Here is a 25,787-nt window from a genome sequence, read left to right as displayed (position 1 = left end):
CAGGTTTGGTATTAGAAGCATTGAGATATCACATCTCATGCTATAGGAAGGGTCTCAGGTTTGGTATTAGAAGCATTGAGATATCAAGTCTCATGGTATAGGAAGGGTCTCAGAATTGGAATGGGAAGGAGTTGGATATCTCAAGCTATAGGATGGGTCTCAGGATTGGAATGGGAAGGGGTTTGATATCACATCTCATGTTATGGGAAGGGTCCCAGGATTGGAATGGGAAGGACTTGGATATCATATCTCATGCTATAGGAAGGCTCTCAGGTTTGGAAGGGGAAGGAGTTGGATATCACATTTCATGTTAGAGGAAGGATCTCAGGTTTGGTATTAGAGGCATTAAGATATCACATCTCATGTTATAGGAAGGGTCTCACGTTTGGTATAAGCATTGAGATATCACATCTCATGCTATAGGAAGGGTCTCAGGATTGGAATGGGAAGGAGTTGGATATCACATCTCAAGCTATAGGAAGGGTCTCACGTTTGGTATAAGCATTGAGATATCACATCTCATGCTATAGGAAAGGTCTCAGGATTGGAATGGGAAGGTGTTGGATATCACATCTCATGTTATAGGAAAGATCTCAGGTTTGGTATTAGAAGCATTGCGACATCACATCTCATGTTATAGGAAGGGTCTCAGGATTGGAATGGGAAGAAGTTGGCTATCACATCTCATGCTATAGGAAGGGTCTCAGGTTTGGTATAAGCATTGAGATATCACATCTCATGCTATAGGAAGGGTCTCAGGATTGGAATGGGAAGGAGTTGTATATGACATCTCATGCCATAGGAAGGGTCTCAGGTTTGGAATAAGCATTGAGATATCACATCTCATGCTATAGGAAGGGTCTCAGGATTGGAATGGGACGGACTTGGATATCACATCTCATGCTATAGGGAGGGTCTCAGGATTGGTATGGGAAGGAGTTGTATATGACATCTCATGCCATAGGAAGGGTCTCAGGTTTGGAATAAGCATTGAGGTATCACATCTCATGCTATCAGAAGGGTCTCAGGATTGGAATGGGAAGGAGTTGGATATCACATCTCATGCTAAAGGGAGGGTCTCAGGTTTGGAAGGGGAAGGATTTGGATATCACATCGCATGTTATAGGAAGGATCTCAGGTTTGGTATTAGAATCATTGAGATATCACATCTCATGCTATCGGAAGTATCTCAGGTTTGGTATTAGAGGCATTGAGATATCACATCTCATGCTATCATAAGGGTCTCAGGATTGGAATGGGAAGGAGTTGGATATCACTTCTCATGCTAAAGGGAGGGTCTCAGGTTTGGAAGGGGAAGGATTTGGATATCACATCACATGTTATAAGAAGGATCTCAGGTTTGGTATTAGAAGCATTGAGATATCACATCTCATGCTATCAGAAGGGTCTCAGGATTGGAATGGGAAGGAGTTGGATATCACATCTCATGCTATAGGAAGGGTCTCAGGTTTGGAACGGGAAGGAGTTGGATATCACATCTCATGTTATAGGAAGAGTCTCAGGTTTGGTATAAGCATTGAGATATCACATCTCTGCAATCAGAAGTGTCTCAGGATTGGGATGGGAAGGAGTTGGATATCACATCTCATGCTATAGGAAGGGTCTCAGGTTTGGAACGGGAAGGAGTTGGATATCCCATCTCATGTTATAGGACGGGTCTCAGGTTTGGTATTAGAAGCATTGAGATATCACATCGCATGCTGTAGGAAGGGTCTCAGGATTGGAATGGGAAGGAGTTGGATATTACATCTCATGCTATAGGAAGGGTCTCAGGTTTGGTATAAGCATTGAGATATCACATCTCTGCTATCGGAAGTGTCTCAGGATTGGAATGGGAAGGAGTTGGATATCCCATCTCATGTTATAGGACGGGTCTCAGGTTTGTTATTAGAATCATTGAGATATCATATTGCATGCTGTAGGAAGGGTCTAAGGATTGGAATGGGAAGGACTTGAATATCACATCTCATGCTATAGGTAGGCTCTCAGGTTTGGAAAGGGAAGGAGTTGGATATCACATTTCATGTTAGAGGAAGGATCTCAGGTTTGGTATTAGAGGCATTGAGATATCACATCTCATGCTATAGGAAGGGTCTCAGGATTGGAATGGGAAGGAGTTGGATATCACATCTCATGCTATAGGAAGGGTCTCAGGTGTGGTATAAGCATTGAGATGTCACATCTCATGCTATAGGAAGGGTCTCAGGATTGGAATGGGAAGGAGTTGGATATCACATCTCATGTTATAGGAAGGATCTCAGGTTTGGTATTAGAAGCATTGAGATATCACATCTCATGCTATAGGAAGGGTCTCAGGATTGGAATGGGAAGGAGTTGTATATGACATCTCATGCCATAGGAAGGGTCTCAGGTTTGGTATAAGCATTGAGATATCACATCTCTGCTATCGGAAGGGTCTCAGGATTGGAATGGGAAGGAGTTGGATATCCCATCTCATGTTATAGGAAGAGTCTCAGGTTTGGTATTAGAAGCATTGAGATATCACATCTGATGCTATAGGAAGTGTCTCAGGATTGGAATGGGAAGGAGTTTGATATCACATCTCATGCCATGTATGGGTCTCAGGTTTTGTAGAATAATTGGGATATCACATCTCATGCTATCGGAAGGGTATCAGGATTGGATTTGGAAGGAGTTGGATATCACATCTCATGTTATAGGAAGGGTCTCAGGATTGGAATGGGAAGGACTTGGATATCACATCTCATGCTATAGGAAGGCTCTCAGGTTTGGAAGGGGAAGGAGTTGGATATCACATTTCATGTTAGAGGTAGGATCTCAGGTTTGGTATTAGAGGCATTGAGATATCACATCTCATGCTATCAGAAGGGTCTCAGGATTGGAATGGGAAGGAGTTGGATATCACATCTCATGCTAAAGGGAGGGTCTCAGGTTTGGAAGGGGAAGGATTTGGATATCACATCTCATGTTATAGGAAGGATCTCAGGTTTGGTATTAGAAGCAATGAGATATCACATCTCATGCTATCGGAAGGATCTCAGGTTTGGTATTAGAGGCATTGAGATATCACATCTCATGCTATCAGAAGGGTCTCAGGATTGGAATGGGAAGGAGTTGGATATCACATCTCATGCTAAAGGGAGGGTCTCAGGTTTGGAAGGGGAAGGATTTGGATATCACGTCTCATGTTATAGGAAGGATCTCAGGTTTGGTATTAGAAGCATTGAGATATCACATCTCATGCTATCGGAAGGATCTCAGGTTTGGTATTAGAGGCATTGAGATATCACATCTCATGCTAAAGGGAGGGTCTCAGGTTTGGAAGGGGAAGGATTTGGATATCACATCTCTTGTTATAGGAAGGATCACAGGTTTGGTATTAGAAGCATTGAGATATCACATCTCATGCTATCGGAAGGGTCTCAGGATTGGAATGGGAAGGAGTTGGATATCACATCTCATGCTAAAGGGAGGGTCTCAGGTTTGGAAGGGGAAGGATTTGGATATCACATCTCATGTTATAGGAAGGATCTCAGGTTTGGTATTAGAGGCATTGAGATATCACATCTCATGCTATCTATCATAAGGGTCTCAGGATTGGAATGGGAAGGAGTTGGATATCACATCTCATGCTAAAGGGAGGGTCTCAGGTTTGGAAGGGGAAGGATTTGGATATCACATCACATGTTATAAGAAGGATCTCAGGTTTGGTATTAGAAGCATTGAGATATCACATCTCATGCTATCGGAAGGGTCTCAGGATTGGAACGGGAAGGAGTCGGATATCACATCTAATGCTATAGGAAGGCTCTCAGGTTTGGAAGGGGAAAGAGTTGGATATCACATTTCATGTTAGAGGTAGGATCTCAGGTTTGGTATTAGAGGCATTGAGATATCACATCTCATGCTATCAGAAGGGTCTCAGGATTGGAATGGGAAGGAGTTGGATATCACATCTCATGCTAAAGGGAGGGTCTCAGGTTTGGAAGGGGAAGGATTTGGATATCACGTCTCATGTTATAGGAAGGATCTCAGGTTTGGTATTAGAAGCATTGAGATATCACATCTCATGCTATCGGAAGGATCTCAGGTTTGGTATTAGAGGCATTGAGATATCACATCTCATGCTAAAGGGAGGGTCTCAGGTTTGGAAGGGGAAGGATTTGGATATCACATCTCTTGTTATAGGAAGGATCACAGGTTTGGTATTAGAAGCATTGAGATATCACATCTCATGCTATCGGAAGGGTCTCAGGATTGGAATGGGACGGAGTTGGATATCACATCTCATGCTAAAGGGAGGGTCTCAGGTTTGGAAGGGGAAGGATGTGGATATCACATTTCATGTTAGAGGTAGGATCTCAGGTTTGGTATTGGAGGCATTGAGATATCACATCTCATGCTATCAGAAGGGTCTCAGGATGGGAATGGGAAGGAGTTGGATATCACATCTCATGCTAAAGGGAGGGTCTCAGGTTTGGAAGGGGAAGGATTTGGATATCACATCTCATGCTATCGGAAGGGTATCAGGATTTGATTTGGAAGGAGTTGGATATCCCATCTCATGCTATAGGAAGGGTCTCAGGTTGGAATGGGAAGGAGTTGGATATCACATCTCATGTTATAGGAAGGGTCCCAGGATTGGAATGGGAAGGACTTGGATATCATATCTCATGCTATAGGAAGGCTCTCAGGTTTGGAACAGGAAGGAGTTGGATATCACATTTCATGTTAGAGGAAGGATCTCAGGTTTGGTATTAGAGGCATTAAGATATCACATCTCATGTTATAGGAAGGGTCTCACGTTTGGTATAAGCATTGAGATATCACATCTCATGCTATAGGAAGGGTCTCAGGATTGGAATGGGAAGGAGTTGGATATCACATCTCAAGCTATAGGAAGGGTCTCACGTTTGGTATAAGCATTGAGATATCACATCTCATGCTATAGGAAGGGTCTGAGGATTGGAATGGGAAGGTGTTGGATATCACATCTCATGTTATAGGAAAGATCTCAGGTTTGGTATTAGAAGCATTGCGACATCACATCTCATGTTATAGGAAGGGTCTCAGGATTGGAATGGGAAGAAGTTGGCTATCACATCTCATGCTATAGGAAGGGTCTCAGGTTTGGTATAAGCATTGAGATATCACATCTCATGCTATAGGAAGGGTCTCAGGATTGGAATGGGAAGGAGTTGTATATGACATCTCATGCCATAGGAAGGGTCTCAGGTTTGGAATAAGCATTGAGATATCACATCTCATGCTATAGGAAGGGTCTCAGGATTGGAATGGGACGGACTTGGATATCACATCTCATGCTATAGGGAGGGTCTCAGGTTTGGAAGGGGAAGGATTTGGATATCACATCGCATGTTATAGGAAGGATCTCAGGTTTGGTAAGGGAAGGAGTTGGATATCACATTTCATGTTAGAGGTAGGATCTCAGGTTTGGTATTAGAGGCATTGAGGTATCACATCTCATGCTATCAGAAGGGTCTCAGGATTGGAATGGGAAGGAGTTGGATATCACATCTCATGCTAAAGGGAGGGTCTCAGGTTTGGAAGGGGAAGGATTTGGATATCACATCGCATGTTATAGGAAGGATCTCAGGTTTGGTATTAGAATCATTGAGATATCACATCTCATGCTATCGGAAGTATCGCAGGTTTGGTATTAGAGGCAGTGAGATATCACATCTCATGCTATCATAAGGGTCTCAGGATTGGAATGGGAAGGAGTTGGATATCACTTCTCATGCTAAAGGGAGGGTCTCAGGTTTGGAAGGGGAAGGATTTGGATATCACATCACATGTTATAAGAAGGATCTCAGGTTTGGTACTAGAAGCATTGAGATATCACATCTCATGCTATCAGAAGGGTCTCAGGATTGGAATGGGAAGGAGTTGGATATCACATCTCATGCTATAGGAAGGGTCTCAGGTTTGGAACGGGAAGGAGTTGGATATCACATCTCATGTTATAGGAAGAGTCTCAGGTTTGGTATTAGCATTGAGATATCACATCTCTGCAATCGGAAGTGTCTCAGGATTGGGATGGGAAGGAGTTGGATATCACATCTCATGCTATAGGAAGGGTCTCAGGTTTGGAACGGGAAGGAGTTGGATATCCCATCTCATGTTATAGGACGGGTCTCAGGTTTGGTATTAGAATCATTGAGATATCACATTGCATGCTGTAGGAAGGGTCTCAGGATTGGAATGGGAAGGAGTTGGATATTACATCTCATGCTATAGGAAGGGTCTCAGGTTTGGTATAAGCATTGAAATATCACATCTCTGCTATCGGAAGTGTCTCAGGATTGGAATGGGAAGGAGTTGGATATCCCATCTCATGTTATAGGACGGGTCTCAGGTTTGTTATTAGAATCATTGAGATATCATATTGCATGCTGTAGGAAGGGTCTAAGGATTGGAATGGGAAGGACTTGAATATCACATCTCATGCTATAGGTAGGCTCTCAGGCTTGGAAAGGGAAGGAGTTGGATATCACATTTCATGTTAGAGGAAGGATCTCAGGTTTGGTATTAGAGGCATTGAGATATCACATCTCATGCTATAGGAAGGGTCTCAGGATTGGAATGGGAAGGAGTTGGATATCACATCTCATGCTATAGGAAGGGTCTCAGGTGTGGTATAAGCATTGAGATGTCACATCTCATGCTATAGGAAGGGTCTCAGGATTGGAATGGGAAGGAGTTGGATATCACATCTCATGTTATAGGAAGGATCTCAGGTTTGGTATTAGAAGCATTGAGATATCACATCTCATGCTATAGGAAGGGTCTCAGGATTGGAATGGGAAGGAGTTGTATATGACATCTCATGCCATAGGAAGGGTCTCAGGTTTGGTATAAGCATTGAGATATCACATCTCTGCTATTGGAAGGGTCTCAGGATTGGAATGGGAAGGAGTTGGATATCCCATCTCATGTTATAGGAAGAGTCTCAGGTTTGGTATTAGAAGCATTGAGATATCACATCTGATGCTATAGGAAGTGTCTCAGGATTGGAATGGGAAGGAGTTTGATATCACATCTCATGCCATGTATGGGTCTCAGGTTTTGTAGAAGCATTGGGATATCACATCTCATGCTATCGGAAGGGTATCAGGATTGGATTTGGAAGGAGTTGGATATCACATCTCATGCCATAGGAAGGGTCTCAGGTTTGGTATAAGCATTGAGATATCACATCTCTGCTATTGGAAGGGTCTCAGGATTGGAATGGGAAGGAGTTGGATATCCCATCTCATGTTATAGGAAGAGTCTCAGGTTTGGTATTAGAAGCATTGAGATATCACATCTGATGCTATAGGAAGTGTCTCAGGATTGGAATGGGAAGGAGTTTGATATCACATCTCATGCTATAGGAAGGCTCTCAGGTTTGGAAGGGGAAGGAGTTGGATATCACATTTCATGTTATAGGAAGGATCTCAGGTTTGGTATTAGAAGCATTGAGATATCACATCTCATGCTATAGGAAGGGTCTCAGGATTGGAATGGGAAGGAGTTGGATATCACATCTCATGCTAAAGGGAGGGTCTCAGGTTTGGAATGGGAAGGATTTGGATATCACATCTCATGTTATAGGAAGGATCTCAGGTTTGGTATTAGAAGCATTGAGATATCACATCTCATGCTATCGGAAGGATCTCGGGTTTGGTATTAGAGGCATTGAGATATCACATCTCATGCTATCAGAAGGGTCTCAGGATTGGAATGGGAAGGAGTTGGATATCACATCTCATGCTAAAGGGAGGGTCTCAGGTTTGGAAGTGGAAGGATTTGGATATCACATCTCATGTTATAGGAAGGATCTCAGGTTTGGTATTAGAAGCATTGAGATATCACATCTCATGCTATAGGAAGGGTCTCAGGATTGGAATGGGAAGGAGTTGGATATCACATCTCAAGCTATAGAAAGGGTCTCAGGATTGGAATGGGAAGGAGTTGGATATCACATCTCAAGCTATAGTAAGGGTCTCAGGATTGGAATGGGAAGGAGTTGGATATCACATCTCATGCTATAGGAAGGGTCTCAGGTTTGGTATTAGCATTGAGATATCCCATCTCATGCTATAGGAAGGGTCTCAGGTTTGGAATCGGAAGGAGTTGTATATGACATCTCATGCCATAGGTAGGGTCTCAGGTTTGGTATAAGCATTGAGATTTCACATCTCTGCTATCGGAAGGGTCTCAGGATTGGAATGGGAAGGAGTTGGATATCCCATCTCGTTATAGGAAGGGTCTCAGGTTTGGTATTAGAAGCATTGAGATATCACATCTCATGGTATAGGACGGGTCTCAGAATTGGAATGGGAAGGAGTTAGATATCACATCTCAAGCTATAGGAAGGGTCTCAGGATTGGAATGGGAAGGACTTGGATATCACATCTCATGATATAGGAAGGGTCTCAGGTTTGGTATTAGAAGCATTGAGATATCACATCTCATGCTATAGGAAGGGTCTCAGGATTGGAATGGGAAGGACTTGGATAACACATCTCATGTTATAGGAAGGGTCTCAGGTTTGGTATTAGAAGCATTGAGATATCACATCTCATGCTATAGGAAGGGTCTCAGAATTGGAATGGGAAGGAGTTGGATATCACATCTCAAGCTATAGGAAGGGTCTCAGGATTGGAATGGGAAGGAGTTTGATATCACATCTCATGCGATGTATGGGTCTCAGGTTTTGTAGAAGCATTGGGATATCACATCTCATGCTATCGGAAGGGTATCAGGATTGGATTTGGAAGGAGTTGGATATCCCATCTCATGATATAGGAAGGGTCTCAGGTTGGAATGGGAAGGAGTTGGATATCACATCTCATGTTATAGGAAGGGTCTCAGGATTGGAATGGGAAGGACTTGGATATCACATCTCATGCTATAGGAAGGCTCTCAGGTTTGGAAGGGGAAGGAGTTGGATATCACACTACATGTTAGAGGTAGGATCTCAGGTTTGGTATTAGAGGCATTGAGATATCACATCTCATGCTATCAGAAGGATCTCAGGATCGGAATGGGAAGGAGTTGGATGTCACATCTCATGCTAAAGGGAGGGTGTCAGGTTTGGAAGGGGAAGGATTTGGATATCACATCTCATGTTATAGGAAGGATCTCAGGTTTGGTATTAGACACATTGAGATATCACATCTCATGCTATCGGAAGGATCTCAGGTTTGGTATTAGAGGCATTGAGATATCACATCTCATGCTATCAGAAGGGTCTCAGGATTGGAATGGGAAGGAGTCGGATATCACATCTCATGCTAAAGGGAGGGTCTCAGGTTTACTATTAGAAGCATTGAGATATCACATCTCATGTTATAGGAATTAACTCAGGTTTGGTATTAGAGGCATTGAGATATCACATCTCATGCTATCAGAAGGGTCTCAGGATTGGAATGGGAAGGAGTCGGATATCACATCTCATGCTAAAGGGAGGGTCTCAGGTTTGGAAGGGGAAGGATTTGGATATCACATCTCATGTTATAGGAAGGATCTCAGGTTTGGTATTAAATGCATTGAGATATCACATCTCATGCTATCGGAAGGATCTCAGGTTTGGTATTAGAGGCATTGAGATATCACATCTCATGCTATCAGAACGGTCTCGGGATTGGAATGGGAAGGAGTTGGATATCACATCTCATGCTAAAGGGAGGGTCTCGAGTTTGGAAGGGGAAGGATTTGGATATCACATCTCATGTTATAGGAAGGATCTCAGGTTTGGTATTAGCATTGAGATATCCCATCTGATGCTATAGGAAGGGTCTCAGGTTTGGAATCGGAAGGAGTTGTATATGACATCTCATGCCATAGGAAGGGTCTCGGGTTTGGTATAAGCATTGAGATATCCCATCTGATGCTATAGGAAGGGTCTCAGGTTTGGAATCGGAAGGAGTTGTATATGACATCTCTGCTATCGGAAGGGTCTCAGGATTGGAATGGGAAGGAGTTGGATATCCCATCTCGTTATAGGAAGGATCTCAGGTTTGGTATTAGAAGCATTGAGATATCACATCTCATGGTATAGGACGGGTCTCAGAATTGGAATGGGAAGGAGTTGGATATCACATCTCAAACTATAGGAAGGGTCTCCGGATTGGAATGGGAAGGACTTGGATATCACATCTCATGTTATAGGAAGGGTCTCAGGTTTGGTATTAGAAGCATTAAGATATCACATCTCATGCTATAGGAAGGGTCTCAGGATTGGAATGGGAAGGACTTGGATATCACATCTCATGTTATAGGAAGGGTCTCAGGTTTGGTATTAGAAGCATTGAGATATCACATCTCATGCTAAAGGAAGGGTCTCTGGATTGGAATGGGAAGGACTTGGATATCACATCTCATGATAAAGGAAGGGTCTAAGGTTTGGAAGGGGAAGGATTTGGATATCACATCTCATGTTATAGGACCGGTCTCAGGTTTGGTATTAGAAGCATTGAGATATCAAGTCTCATGGTATAGGACGGGTCTCAGAATTGGAATGGGAAGCAGTTGGATATCACATCTCAAGCTATAGGAAGGGTCTCAGGATTGGAATGGGAAGGAGTTTGATATCACATCTCATGCCATGTATGGGTCTCAGGTTTTGTAGAAGCATTGGGATATCACATCTCATGCTATCGGAAGGGTATCAGGATTGGATCTGGAAGGAGTTGGATATCCCATCTCATGCTATAGGAAGGGTCTCAGGTTGGAATGGGAAGGAGTTGGATATCACATCTTATGTTATAGGAAGGGTCTCAGGATTGGAATGGGAAGGACTTGGATATCACATCTCATGCTATACGAAGGCTCTCAGGTTTGGAAGGGGAAGGAGTTGGATATCCCATCTCATGCTATAGGAAGGGTCTCAGGTTGGAATGGGAAGGAGTTGGATATCACATCTCATGTTATAGGAAGGGTCCCAGGATTGGAATGGGAAGGACTTGGATATCATATCTCATGCTATAGGAAGGCTCTCAGGTTTGGAACAGGAAGGAGTTGGATATCACATTTCATGTTAGAGGAAGGATCTCAGGTTTGGTATTAGAGGCATTAAGATATCACATCTCATGTTATAGGAAGGGTCTCACGTTTGGTATAAGCATTGAGATATCACATCTCATGCTATAGGAAGGGTCTCAGGATTGGAATGGGAAGGAGTTGGATATCACATCTCAAGCTATAGGAAGGGTCTCACGTTTGGTATAAGCATTGAGATATCACATCTCATGCTATAGGAAGGGTCTGAGGATTGGAATGGGAAGGTGTTGGATATCACATCTCATGTTATAGGAAAGATCTCAGGTTTGGTATTAGAAGCATTGCGACATCACATCTCATGTTATAGGAAGGGTCTCAGGATTGGAATGGGAAGAAGTTGGCTATCACATCTCATGCTATAGGAAGGGTCTCAGGTTTGGTATAAGCATTGAGATATCACATCTCATGCTATAGGAAGGGTCTCAGGATTGGAATGGGAAGGAGTTGTATATGACATCTCATGCCATAGGAAGGGTCTCAGGTTTGGAATAAGCATTGAGATATCACATCTCATGCTATAGGAAGGGTCTCAGGATTGGAATGGGACGGACTTGGATATCACATCTCATGCTATAGGGAGGGTCTCAGGTTTGGAAGGGGAAGGATTTGGATATCACATCGCATGTTATAGGAAGGATCTCAGGTTTGGTAAGGGAAGGAGTTGGATATCACATTTCATGTTAGAGGTAGGATCTCAGGTTTGGTATTAGAGGCATTGAGGTATCACATCTCATGCTATCAGAAGGGTCTCAGGATTGGAATGGGAAGGAGTTGGATATCACATCTCATGCTAAAGGGAGGGTCTCAGGTTTGGAAGGGGAAGGATTTGGATATCACATCGCATGTTATAGGAAGGATCTCAGGTTTGGTATTAGAATCATTGAGATATCACATCTCATGCTATCGGAAGTATCGCAGGTTTGGTATTAGAGGCATTGAGATATCACATCTCATGCTATCATAAGGGTCTCAGGATTGGAATGGGAAGGAGTTGGATATCACTTCTCATGCTAAAGGGAGGGTCTCAGGTTTGGAAGGGGAAGGATTTGGATATCACATCACATGTTATAAGAAGGATCTCAGGTTTGGTACTAGAAGCATTGAGATATCACATCTCATGCTATCAGAAGGGTCTCAGGATTGGAATGGGAAGGAGTTGGATATCACATCTCATGCTATAGGAAGGGTCTCAGGTTTGGAACGGGAAGGAGTTGGATATCACATCTCATGTTATAGGAAGAGTCTCAGGTTTGGTATTAGCATTGAGATATCACATCTCTGCAATCGGAAGTGTCTCAGGATTGGGATGGGAAGGAGTTGGATATCACATCTCATGCTATAGGAAGGGTCTCAGGTTTGGAACGGGAAGGAGTTGGATATCCCATCTCATGTTATAGGACGGGTCTCAGGTTTGGTATTAGAATCATTGAGATATCACATTGCATGCTGTAGGAAGGGTCTCAGGATTGGAATGGGAAGGAGTTGGATATTACATCTCATGCTATAGGAAGGGTCTCAGGTTTGGTATAAGCATTGAAATATCACATCTCTGCTATCGGAAGTGTCTCAGGATTGGAATGGGAAGGAGTTGGATATCCCATCTCATGTTATAGGACGGGTCTCAGGTTTGTTATTAGAATCATTGAGATATCATATTGCATGCTGTAGGAAGGGTCTAAGGATTGGAATGGGAAGGACTTGAATATCACATCTCATGCTATAGGTAGGCTCTCAGGCTTGGAAAGGGAAGGAGTTGGATATCACATTTCATGTTAGAGGAAGGATCTCAGGTTTGGTATTAGAGGCATTGAGATATCACATCTCATGCTATAGGAAGGGTCTCAGGATTGGAATGGGAAGGAGTTGGATATCACATCTCATGCTATAGGAAGGGTCTCAGGTGTGGTATAAGCATTGAGATGTCACATCTCATGCTATAGGAAGGGTCTCAGGATTGGAATGGGAAGGAGTTGGATATCACATCTCATGTTATAGGAAGGATCTCAGGTTTGGTATTAGAAGCATTGAGATATCACATCTCATGCTATAGGAAGGGTCTCAGGATTGGAATGGGAAGGAGTTGTATATGACATCTCATGCCATAGGAAGGGTCTCAGGTTTGGTATAAGCATTGAGATATCACATCTCTGCTATTGGAAGGGTCTCAGGATTGGAATGGGAAGGAGTTGGATATCCCATCTCATGTTATAGGAAGAGTCTCAGGTTTGGTATTAGAAGCATTGAGATATCACATCTGATGCTATAGGAAGTGTCTCAGGATTGGAATGGGAAGGAGTTTGATATCACATCTCATGCCATGTATGGGTCTCAGGTTTTGTAGAAGCATTGGGATATCACATCTCATGCTATCGGAAGGGTATCAGGATTGGATTTGGAAGGAGTTGGATATCACATCTCATGCCATAGGAAGGGTCTCAGGTTTGGTATAAGCATTGAGATATCACATCTCTGCTATTGGAAGGGTCTCAGGATTGGAATGGGAAGGAGTTGGATATCCCATCTCATGTTATAGGAAGAGTCTCAGGTTTGGTATTAGAAGCATTGAGATATCACATCTGATGCTATAGGAAGTGTCTCAGGATTGGAATGGGAAGGAGTTTGATATCACATCTCATGCTATAGGAAGGCTCTCAGGTTTGGAAGGGGAAGGAGTTGGATATCACATTTCATGTTATAGGAAGGATCTCAGGTTTGGTATTAGAAGCATTGAGATATCACATCTCATGCTATAGGAAGGGTCTCAGGATTGGAATGGGAAGGAGTTGGATATCACATCTCATGCTAAAGGGAGGGTCTCAGGTTTGGAATGGGAAGGATTTGGATATCACATCTCATGTTATAGGAAGGATCTCAGGTTTGGTATTAGAAGCATTGAGATATCACATCTCATGCTATCGGAAGGATCTCGGGTTTGGTATTAGAGGCATTGAGATATCACATCTCATGCTATCAGAAGGGTCTCAGGATTGGAATGGGAAGGAGTTGGATATCACATCTCATGCTAAAGGGAGGGTCTCAGGTTTGGAAGTGGAAGGATTTGGATATCACATCTCATGTTATAGGAAGGATCTCAGGTTTGGTATTAGAAGCATTGAGATATCACATCTCATGCTATAGGAAGGGTCTCAGGATTGGAATGGGAAGGAGTTGGATATCACATCTCAAGCTATAGAAAGGGTCTCAGGATTGGAATGGGAAGGAGTTGGATATCACATCTCAAGCTATAGTAAGGGTCTCAGGATTGGAATGGGAAGGAGTTGGATATCACATCTCATGCTATAGGAAGGGTCTCAGGTTTGGTATTAGCATTGAGATATCCCATCTCATGCTATAGGAAGGGTCTCAGGTTTGGAATCGGAAGGAGTTGTATATGACATCTCATGCCATAGGTAGGGTCTCAGGTTTGGTATAAGCATTGAGATTTCACATCTCTGCTATCGGAAGGGTCTCAGGATTGGAATGGGAAGGAGTTGGATATCCCATCTCGTTATAGGAAGGGTCTCAGGTTTGGTATTAGAAGCATTGAGATATCACATCTCATGGTATAGGACGGGTCTCAGAATTGGAATGGGAAGGAGTTAGATATCACATCTCAAGCTATAGGAAGGGTCTCAGGATTGGAATGGGAAGGACTTGGATATCACATCTCATGATATAGGAAGGGTCTCAGGTTTGGTATTAGAAGCATTGAGATATCACATCTCATGCTATAGGAAGGGTCTCAGGATTGGAATGGGAAGGACTTGGATAACACATCTCATGTTATAGGAAGGGTCTCAGGTTTGGTATTAGAAGCATTGAGATATCACATCTCATGCTATAGGAAGGGTCTCAGAATTGGAATGGGAAGGAGTTGGATATCACATCTCAAGCTATAGGAAGGGTCTCAGGATTGGAATGGGAAGGAGTTTGATATCACATCTCATGCGATGTATGGGTCTCAGGTTTTGTAGAAGCATTGGGATATCACATCTCATGCTATCGGAAGGGTATCAGGATTGGATTTGGAAGGAGTTGGATATCCCATCTCATGATATAGGAAGGGTCTCAGGTTGGAATGGGAAGGAGTTGGATATCACATCTCATGTTATAGGAAGGGTCTCAGGATTGGAATGGGAAGGACTTGGATATCACATCTCATGCTATAGGAAGGCTCTCAGGTTTGGAAGGGGAAGGAGTTGGATATCACACTACATGTTAGAGGTAGGATCTCAGGTTTGGTATTAGAGGCATTGAGATATCACATCTCATGCTATCAGAAGGATCTCAGGATCGGAATGGGAAGGAGTTGGATGTCACATCTCATGCTAAAGGGAGGGTGTCAGGTTTGGAAGGGGAAGGATTTGGATATCACATCTCATGTTATAGGAAGGATCTCAGGTTTGGTATTAGACACATTGAGATATCACATCTCATGCTATCGGAAGGATCTCAGGTTTGGTATTAGAGGCATTGAGATATCACATCTCATGCTATCAGAAGGGTCTCAGGATTGGAATGGGAAGGAGTCGGATATCACATCTCATGCTAAAGGGAGGGTCTCAGGTTTACTATTAGAAGCATTGAGATATCACATCTCATGTTATAGGAATTAACTCAGGTTTGGTATTAGAGGCATTGAGATATCACATCTCATGCTATCAGAAGGGTCTCAGGATTGGAATGGGAAGGAGTCGGATATCACATCTCATGCTAAAGGGAGGGTCTCAGGTTTGGAAGGGGAAGGATTTGGATATCACATCTCATGTTATAGGAAGGATCTCAGGTTTGGTATTAAATGCATTGAGATATCACATCTCATGCTATCGGAAGGATCTCAGGTTTGGTATTAGAGGCATTGAGATATCACATCTCATGCTATCAGAACGGTCTCGGGATTGGAATGGGAAGGAGTTGGATATCACATCTCATGCTAAAGGGAGGGTCTCGAGTTTGGAAGGGGAAGGATTTGGATATCACATCTCATGTTATAGGAAGGATCTCAGGTTTGGTATTAGCATTGAGATATCCCATCTGATGCTATAGGAAGGGTCTCAGGTTTGGAATCGGAAGGAGTTGTATATGACATCTCATGCCATAGGAAGGGTCTCGGGTTTGGTATAAGCATTGAGATATCCCATCTGATGCTATAGGAAGGGTCTCAGGTTTGGAATCGGAAGGAGTTGTATATGACATCTCTGCTATCGGAAGGGTCTCAGGATTGGAATGGGAAGGAGTTGGATATCCCATCTCGTTATAGGAAGGATCTCAGGTTTGGTATTAGAAGCATTGAGATATCACATCTCATGGTATAGGACGGGTCTCAGAATTGGAATGGGAAGGAGTTGGATATCACATCTCAAACTATAGGAAGGGTCTCCGGATTGGAATGGGAAGGACTTGGATATCACATCTCATGTTATAGGAAGGGTCTCAGGTTTGGTATTAGAAGCATTAAGATATCACATCTCATGCTATAGGAAGGGTCTCAGGATTGGAATGGGAAGGACTTGGATATCACATCTCATGTTATAGGAAGGGTCTCAGGTTTGGTATTAGAAGCATTGAGATATCACATCTCATGCTAAAGGAAGGGTCTCTGGATTGGAATGGGAAGGACTTGGATATCACATCTCATGATAAAGGAAGGGTCTAAGGTTTGGAAGGGGAAGGATTTGGATATCACATCTCATGTTATAGGACCGGTCTCAGGTTTGGTATTAGAAGCATTGAGATATCAAGTCTCATGGTATAGGACGGGTCTCAGAATTGGAATGGGAAGCAGTTGGATATCACATCTCAAGCTATAGGAAGGGTCTCAGGATTGGAATGGGAAGGAGTTTGATATCACATCTCATGCCATGTATGGGTCTCAGGTTTTGTAGAAGCATTGGGATATCACATCTCATGCTATCGGAAGGGTATCAGGATTGGATCTGGAAGGAGTTGGATATCCCATCTCATGCTATAGGAAGGGTCTCAGGTTGGAATGGGAAGGAGTTGGATATCACATCTTATGTTATAGGAAGGGTCTCAGGATTGGAATGGGAAGGACTTGGATATCACATCTCATGCTATACGAAGGCTCTCAGGTTTGGAAGGGGAAGGAGTTGGATATCACATTTCATGTTAGAGGAAGGATCTCAGGTTTGGTATTAGAGGCATTGAGATATCACATCTCATGCTATCAGAAGGGTCTCAGGATTGGAATGGGAAGGAGTTGGATATCACATCTCATGCTAAAGGAAGGGTCTCAGGATTGGAATGGGAAGGAGTTTGATATCACATCTCATGCCATGTATGGGTCTCAGGTTTTGTAGAAGCATTGGGATATCACATCTCATGCTATCGGAAGGGTATCAGGATTGGATCTGGAAGGAGTTGGATATCACATTTCATGTTAGAGGAAGGATCTCAGGTTTGGTATTAGAAGCATTGAGATATCAAGTCTCATGGTATAGGACGGGTCTCAGAATTGGAACGGGAAGGAGTTGGATATCACATCTCAAGCTATAGGAAGGGTCTCAGGATTGGAATGGGAAGGAGTTTGATATCACATCTCATGCCATGTATGGGTCTCAGGTTTTGTAGAAGCATTGGGATATCACATCTCATGCTATCGGAAGGGTATCAGGATTGGATCTGGAAGGAGTTGGATATCCCATCTCATGCTATCAGAAGGGTCTCAGGATTGGAATGGGAAGGTCTTGGATATCACATCTCATGATAAAGGAAGGGTCTAAGGTTTGGAAGGGGAAGGATTTGGATATCACATCTCATGTTATAGGACCGGTCTCAGGTTTGGTATTAGAAGCATTGAGATATCAAGTCTCATGGTATAGGACGGGTCTCAGAATTGGAATGGGAAGGAGTTGGATATCACATCTCAAGCTATAGGAAGGGTCTCAGGATTGGAATGGGAAGGAGTTTGATATCACATCTCATGCCATGTATGGGTCTCAGGTTTTGTAGAAGCATTGGGATATCACATCTCATGCTATCGGAAGGGTATCAGGATTGGATCTGGAAGGAGTTGGATATCCCATCTCATGCTATAGGAAGGGTCTCAGGTTGGAATGGGAAGGAGTTGGATATCACATCTCATGTTATAGGAAGGGTCTCAGGATTGGAATGGGAAGGACTTGGATATCACATCTCATGCTATAGGAAGTCTCTCAGGTTTGGAAGGGGAAGGAGTTGGATATCACATTACATGTTAGAGGTAGGATCTCAGGTTTGGTATTAGAGGCATTGAGATATCACATCTCATGCTATCAGAAGGATCTCAGGATCAGAATGGGAAGGAGTTGGATATCACATCTCATGCTAAAGGGAGGGTCTCAGGTTTGGAAGAGGAAGGATTTGGATATCACATCTCATGTTATAGGAAGGATCTCAGGTTTGGTATTAGAAGCATTGAGATATCACATCTCATGCTATAGGAAGGGTCTCGGGATTGGAATGGGAAGGAGTTGGATATCACATCTCAAGCTATAGGAAGGGTCTCAGGATTGGAATCGGAAGGAGTTGGATATCACATCTCAAGCTATAGGAAGGGTCTCAGGATTGGAATGGGAAGGAGTTGGATATAACATCTCATGCTATAGGAAGGGTCTCAGGTTTGGTATTAGAAGCATTGAGATATCACATCTCATGCTATCGGAAGGATCTCAGGTTTGGTATTAGAGGCATTGAGATATCACATCTCATGCTATCCGAAGGGTCTCAGGATTGGAATGGGAAGGAGTCGGATATCACATCTCATGCTAAATGGAGGGCCTCAGGTTTGGAAGTGGAAGGATTTGGATATCACATCTCATGTTATAGGAAGGATCTCAGGTTTGGTATTAGAAGCATTGAGATATCACATCTCATGCTATAGGAAGGGTCTCAGGATTTGAATGGGAAGGAGTTGGATATCACATCTCAAGCTATAGGAAGGGTCTCAGGATTGGAATCGGAAGGAGTTGGATATCACATCTCAAGCTATAGGAAGGGTCTCAGGATTGGAATGGGAAGGAGTTGGATATCACATCTCATGCTATAGGAAGGGTCTCAGGTTTGGTATAAGCATTGAGATATCCCATCTCATTCTATAGGAAGGGTCTCAGGTTTGGAATCGGAAGGAGTTGTATATGACATCTCATGCCATAGGAAGGGTCTCAGGTTTGGTATAAGCATTGAGATATCACATCTCTGCTATCGGAAGGGTCTCAGGATTGGAATGGGAAGGAGTTGGATATCCCATCTCGTTATAGGAAGGGTCTCAGTTTTGGTATTAGAAGCATTGAGATATCACATCTCATGCTATGGGAAGGGTTTCAGAATTGGAATGGGAAGGAGTTGGATATCACATCTCAAGCTATAGGAAGGGTCTCAGGATTGGAATGGGAAGGACTTGGATATCACATCTCATGTTATAGGAAGGGTCTCAGGTTTGGTATCAGAAGCATTGAGATATCACATCTCATGCTATAGGAAGGGTCTCAGGATTGGAATGGGAAGGACTTGGATATCACATCTCATGTTATAGGAAGGGTCTCAGGTTTGGTATTAGAAGCATTGAGATATCACATCTCATGCTATGGGAAGGGTCTCAGAATTGGAATGGGAAGGAGTTGGATATCACATCTCAAGCTATAGGAAGGGTCTCAGGATTGGAATGGGAAGGAGTTTGATATCAAATCTCATGCCATGTATGGGTCTCAGGTTTTGTAGAAGCATTGGGATATCACATCTCATACTATCGGAAGGGTATCAGGATTGGATTTGGAAGAAGTTGGATATCCCATCTCATGCCATAGGAAGGGTCTCAGGTTGGAATGGGAAGGAGTTGGATATCACATCTCATGTTATAGGAAGGGTCTCAGGATTGGAATGGGAAGGACTTGGATATCACATCTCATGCTATAGGAAGGCTCTCAGGTTTGGAAGGGGAAGGAGTTGGATATCACATTACATGTTAGAGGTAGGATCTCAGGTTTGGTATTAGAGGCATTGAGATATCACATCTCATGCTATCAGAAGGATCTCAGGCTCAGAATGGGAAGGAGTTGGATATCACATCTCATGCTAAAGGGAGGGTCTCAGGTTTGGAAGAGGAAGGATTTGGATATCACATCTCATGTTATAAGAAGGATCTCAGGTTTGGTATTAGACGCATTGAGATATAACATCTCATGCTATCGGAAGGATCTCAGGTTTGGTATTAGAGGCATTGAGATATCACATCTCATGATATCAGAAGGGTCTCAGGATTGGAATGGGAAGGAGTCGGATATCACATCTCATGCTAAAGGGAGGGTCTCAGGTTGGGTATTAGAAGCATTGAGATATCACATCTCATGTTATAGGAAGCGTCTCAGGTTTGGTATTAGAAGCATTGAGACATCACATCTCATGCTATCAGAAGGGTCTCAGGATTGGAATGGGAAAGAGTCGGATATCACATCTCATGCTAAAGGGAGGTTCTCAGGTTTGGAAGGGGAAGGATTTGGATATCACATCTCATGTTATAGGAAGGATCTCAGGTTTGGTATTAGAAGCATTGAGATATCAGATCTCATGCTATCGGAAGGATCTCAGGTTTGGTATTAGAGGCATTGAGATATCACATCTCATGCTATCAGAAGGGTCTCGGGATTGGAATGGGAAGGAGTTGGATATCACATCTCATGTGGGTCTCCGGTTTGGAAGGGGAAGTATTTGGATATCACATCTCATGTTACAGGAAGGATCTCAGGTTTGGTATTAGCATTGAGATATCACATCTCATGCTATCGGAAGGGTATCAGGATTGGATCTGGAAAGAGTTGGATATCCCATCTCATGCTATAGGAAGGGTCTCAGGTTTGGTATAAGCATTGAGATATCCCATCTCATGCTATAGGAAGGGTCTCAGGTTTGGAATCGGAAGGAGTCGTATATGACATCTCATGCCATAGGAAGGGTCTCAGGTTTGGTATAAGCATTGAGATATCACATCTCTGCTATCTGAAGGGTCTCAGGATTGGAATGGGAAGGAGTTGGATATCCCATCCCGTTATAGGAAGGGTCTCAGGTTTGGTATTAGAAGCATTGAGATATCACATCTCATGGTATAGGACGGGTCTCAGAATTGGAATGGGAAGGAGTTGGATATCACATCTCAAGCTATAGGAAGGGTCTCAGTATTGGAATGGGAAGGACTTGGATATCACATCTCATGTTATAGGAAGGATCTCAGGTTTGGTATTAGAAGCATTGAGATATCACATCTCATGCTATAGGAAGGGTCTCAGGATTGGAATGGGAAGGACTTGGATATCACATCTCATGTTATAGGAAGGGTCTCAGGTTTGGTATTAGAAGCATTGAGATATCATATCTCATGCTATGGGAAGGGTCTCAGAATTGGAATGGGAAGGAGTTGGATATCACATCTCATGCCATGTATGGGTCTCAGGTTTTGTAGAAGCATTGGGATATCACATCTCATGCTATCGGAAGGGTATCAGGATTGGATTTGGAAGGAGTTGGATATCCCATCTCATGCTATAGGAAGGGTCTCAGGTTGGAATGGGAAGGAGTTGGATATCACATCTCATGTTATAGGAAGGGTCTCAGGATTGGAATGGGAAGGAGTTTGATATCACATCTCATGCCATGTATGGGTCTCAGGTTTTGTAGAAGCATTGGGATATCACATCTCATGCTATCGGAAGGGTATCAGGATTGGATTTGGAAGGAGTTGGATATCCCATCTCATGCTATAGGAAGGGTCTCAGGTTGGAATGGGAAGGAGTTGGATATCACATCTCATGTTATAGGAAGGGTCTCAGGATTGGAATGGGAAGGACTTGGATATCACATCTCATGCTATAGGAAGGCTCTCAGGTTTGGAAGGGGAAGGAGTTGGATATCACATTACATGTTAGAGGTAGGATCTCAGGTTTGGTATTAGAGGCATTGAGATATCACATCTCGTGCTATCAGAAGGATCTCAGGATCGGAATGGGAAGGAGTTGGATATCACATCTCATGCTAAAGGGAGGGTCTCAGGTTTGGAAGGGGAAGGATTTGGATATCACATCTCATGTTATAGGAAGGATCTCAGGTTTGTTATTAGAAGCATTGAGATATCAGATCTCATGCTATCGGAAGGATCTCAGGTTTGGTATTAGAGGCATTGAGATATCACATCTCATGCTATCAGAAGGGTCTCGGGATTGGAATGGGAAGGAGTTGGATATCACATCTCATGTGGGTCTCGGGTTTGGAAGGGGAAGTATTTGGATATCACATCTCATGTTACAGGAAGGATCTCAGGTTTGGTATTAGCATTGAGATATCACATCTCATGCTATCGGAAGGGTATCAGGATTGGATCTGGAAGGAGTTGGATATCCCATCTCATGCTATAGGAAGGGTCTCAGGTTTGGTATAAGCATTGAGATATCCCATCTCATGCTATAGGAAGGGTCTCAGGTTTGGAATCGGAAGGAGTCGTATATGACATATCATGCCATAGGAAGGGTCTCAGGTTTGGTATAAGCATTGAGATATCACATCTCTGCTATCTGAAGGGTCTCAGGATTGGAATGGGAAGGAGTTGGATATCCCATCTCGTTATAGGAAGGGCCTCAGGTTTGGTATTAGAAGCATTGAGATATCACATCTCATGGTATAGGACGGGTCTCAGAATTGGAATGGGAAGGAGTTGGATATCACATCTCAAGCTATAGGAAGGGTCTCAGTATTGGAATGGGAAGGAGTTGGATATCCCATCTCGTTATAGGAAGGGTCTCAGGTTTGGTATTAGAAGCATTGAGATATCACATCTCATGCTATAGGAAGGGTCTCAGGATTGGAATGGGAAGGACTTGGATATCACATCTCATGTTATAGGAAGGGTCTCAGGTTTGGTATTAGAAGCATTGAGATATCATATCTCATGCTATGGGAAGGGTCTCAGAATTGGCATGGGAAGGAGTTGGATATCACATCTCAAGCTATAGGAAGGGTCTCAGGATTGGAATGGGAAGGAGTTTGATATCACATCTCATGCCATGTATGGGTCTCAGGTTTTGTAGAAGCATTGGGATATCACATCTCATGCTATCGGAAGGGTATCAGGATTGGATTTGGAAGGAGTTGGATATCCCATCTCATGCTATAGGAAGGCTCTCAGGTTTGGAAGGGGAAGGAGTTGGATATCACATTACATGTTAGAGGTAGGATCTCAGGTTTGGTATTAGAGGCATTGAGATATCACATCTCATGCTATCAGAAGGATCTCAGGATCGGAATGGGAAGGAGTTGGATATCACATCTCATGCTAAAGGGAGGGTCTCAGGTTTGGAAGGGGAAGGATTTGGATATCACATCTCATGTTATAGGAAGGATCTCAGGTTTGGTATTAGATGCATTGAGATATCACATCTCATGCTATCGGAAGGATCTCAGGTTTGGTATTAGAGGCATTGAGATATAACATCTCATGCTATCAGAAGGGTCTCAGGATTGGAATGGGAAGGAGTCGGATATCACATCTCATGCTAAAGGGAGGGTCTCAGGTTTGGTATTAGAAGCATTGAGATATCACATCTCATGTTATAGGAAGGATCTCAGGTTTGGTATTAGAGGCATTGAGATATCACATCTCATGCTATCAGAAGGGTCTCAGGATTGGAATGGGAAGGAGTCGGATATCACATCTCATGCTAAAGGGAGGGTCTCAGGTTTGGAAGGGGAAGGATTTGGATATCACATCTGATGTTATAGGAAGGATCTCAGGTTTGGTATTAGAAGCATTGAGATATCACATCTCATGCTATCGGAAGGATCTCAGGTTTCGTATTAGAGGCATTGAGATATCACATCTCATGCTATCAGAAGGGTCTCGGGATTGGAATGGGAAGGAGTTGGATATCACATCTCATGCTAAAGGGAGGGTCTCGGGTTTGGAAGGGGAAGGATTTGGATATCACATCTCATGTTATGGGAAGGACCTCAGGTTTGGTATTAGCATTGAGATATCCCATCTGATGCTATAGGAAGGGTCTCAGGTTTGGAATCGGAAGGAGTTGTATATGACATCTCATGCCATAGGAAGGGTCTCAGGTTTGGTATAAGCATTGAGATATCACATCTCTGCAATCGGAAGGGTCTCAGGATTGGAATGGGAAGGAGTTGGATATCCCATCTCGTTATAGGAAGGGTCTCAGGTTTGGTATTAGAAGCATTGAGATATCACATCTCATGGTATAGGACGGGTCTCAGAATTGGAATGGGAAGGAGTTGGATATCACATCTCAAGCTATAGGAAGGGTCTCAGGATTGGAATGGGAAGGTTTTGGATATCACATCTCATGTTATAGGAAGGGTCTCAGGTTTGGTATTAGAAGCATTGAGATATCACATCCCATGCTATAGGAAGGGTCTCAGGATTGGAATGGGAAGGACTTGGATATCACATCTCATGTTATAGGAAGGGTCTCAGGTTTGGTATTAGAAGCATTGAGATATCACATCTCATGCTATAGGAAGGGTCTCAGGATTGGAATGGGAAGGTCTTGGATATCACATCTCATGATAAAGGAAGGGTCTAAGGTTTGGAAGGGGAAGGATTTGGATATCACATCTCATGGTATAGGACCAGTCTCAGGTTTGGTATTAGAAGCATTGAGATATCAAGTCTCATGGTATAGGATGGGTCTCAGAATTGGAATGGGAAGGAGTTGGATATCACATCTCAAGCTATAGGAAGGGTCTCAGGATTGGAATGGGAAGGAGTTTGATATCACATCTCATGCCATGTATGTGTCTCAGGTTTTGTAGAAGCATTGGGATATCACATCTCATGCTATCGGAAGGGTATCAGGATTGGATCTGGAAGGAGTTGGATATCCCATCTCATGCTATAGGAAGGGTCTCAGGTTGGAATGGGAAGGAGTTGGATATCACATCTCGTGTTATAGGAAGGGTCTCAGGATTGGAATGGGAAGGACTTGGATATCACATCTCATGCTATAGGAAGGCTCTCAGGTTTGGAAGGGGAAGGAGTTGGATATCACATTTCATGTTAGAGCAAGGATCTCACGTTTGGTATTAGAGGCATTGAGATATCACATCTCATGCTATCAGAAGCGTCTCAGGATTGGAATGGGAAGGAGTTGGATATCACATCTCATGCTAAAGAGAGGGTCTCAGGTTTGGAAGGGGAAGGATTTGGAGATCACATCTCATGTTATAGGAAGGATCTCAGGTTTGGTATTAGAAGCATTGAGATATCACATCTCATGCTATCGGAAGGATCTCAGGTTTGGTATTAGAGGCATTGAGATATCACATCTCATGCTATCAGAAGGGTCTCAGGATTGGAATGGGAAGGAGTCGGATATCACATCTCATGCTAAAGGGAGGGTCTTAGGTTTGGAAGTGGAAGGATTTGGATATCACATCTCATGTTATAGGAAGGATCTCAGGTTTGGTATTAGAAGCATTGAGATATCACATCTCATGCTATAGGAAAGGTCTCAGGATTGGAATGGGAAGGAGTTGGATATCACATCTCAAGCTATAGGAAGGGTCTCAGGATTGGAATGGGAAGGAGTTGGATATCACATCTCAAGCTATAGGAAGGGTTTCAGGATTGGAATGGGAAGGAGTTGGATATCAAATCTCATGCTATAGGAAGGGTCTCAGGTTTGGTATAAGCATTGAGATATCCCATC

The sequence above is a fragment of the Ambystoma mexicanum genome, chromosome 4q, assembly GCF_040938575.1.
Source record: "Ambystoma mexicanum isolate Mex_15411 chromosome 4q, UKY_AmexF1_1, whole genome shotgun sequence".
NCBI lineage: Eukaryota > Metazoa > Chordata > Amphibia > Caudata > Ambystomatidae > Ambystoma > Ambystoma mexicanum.
Note: the sequence above shows the minus strand (reverse complement) of the source record.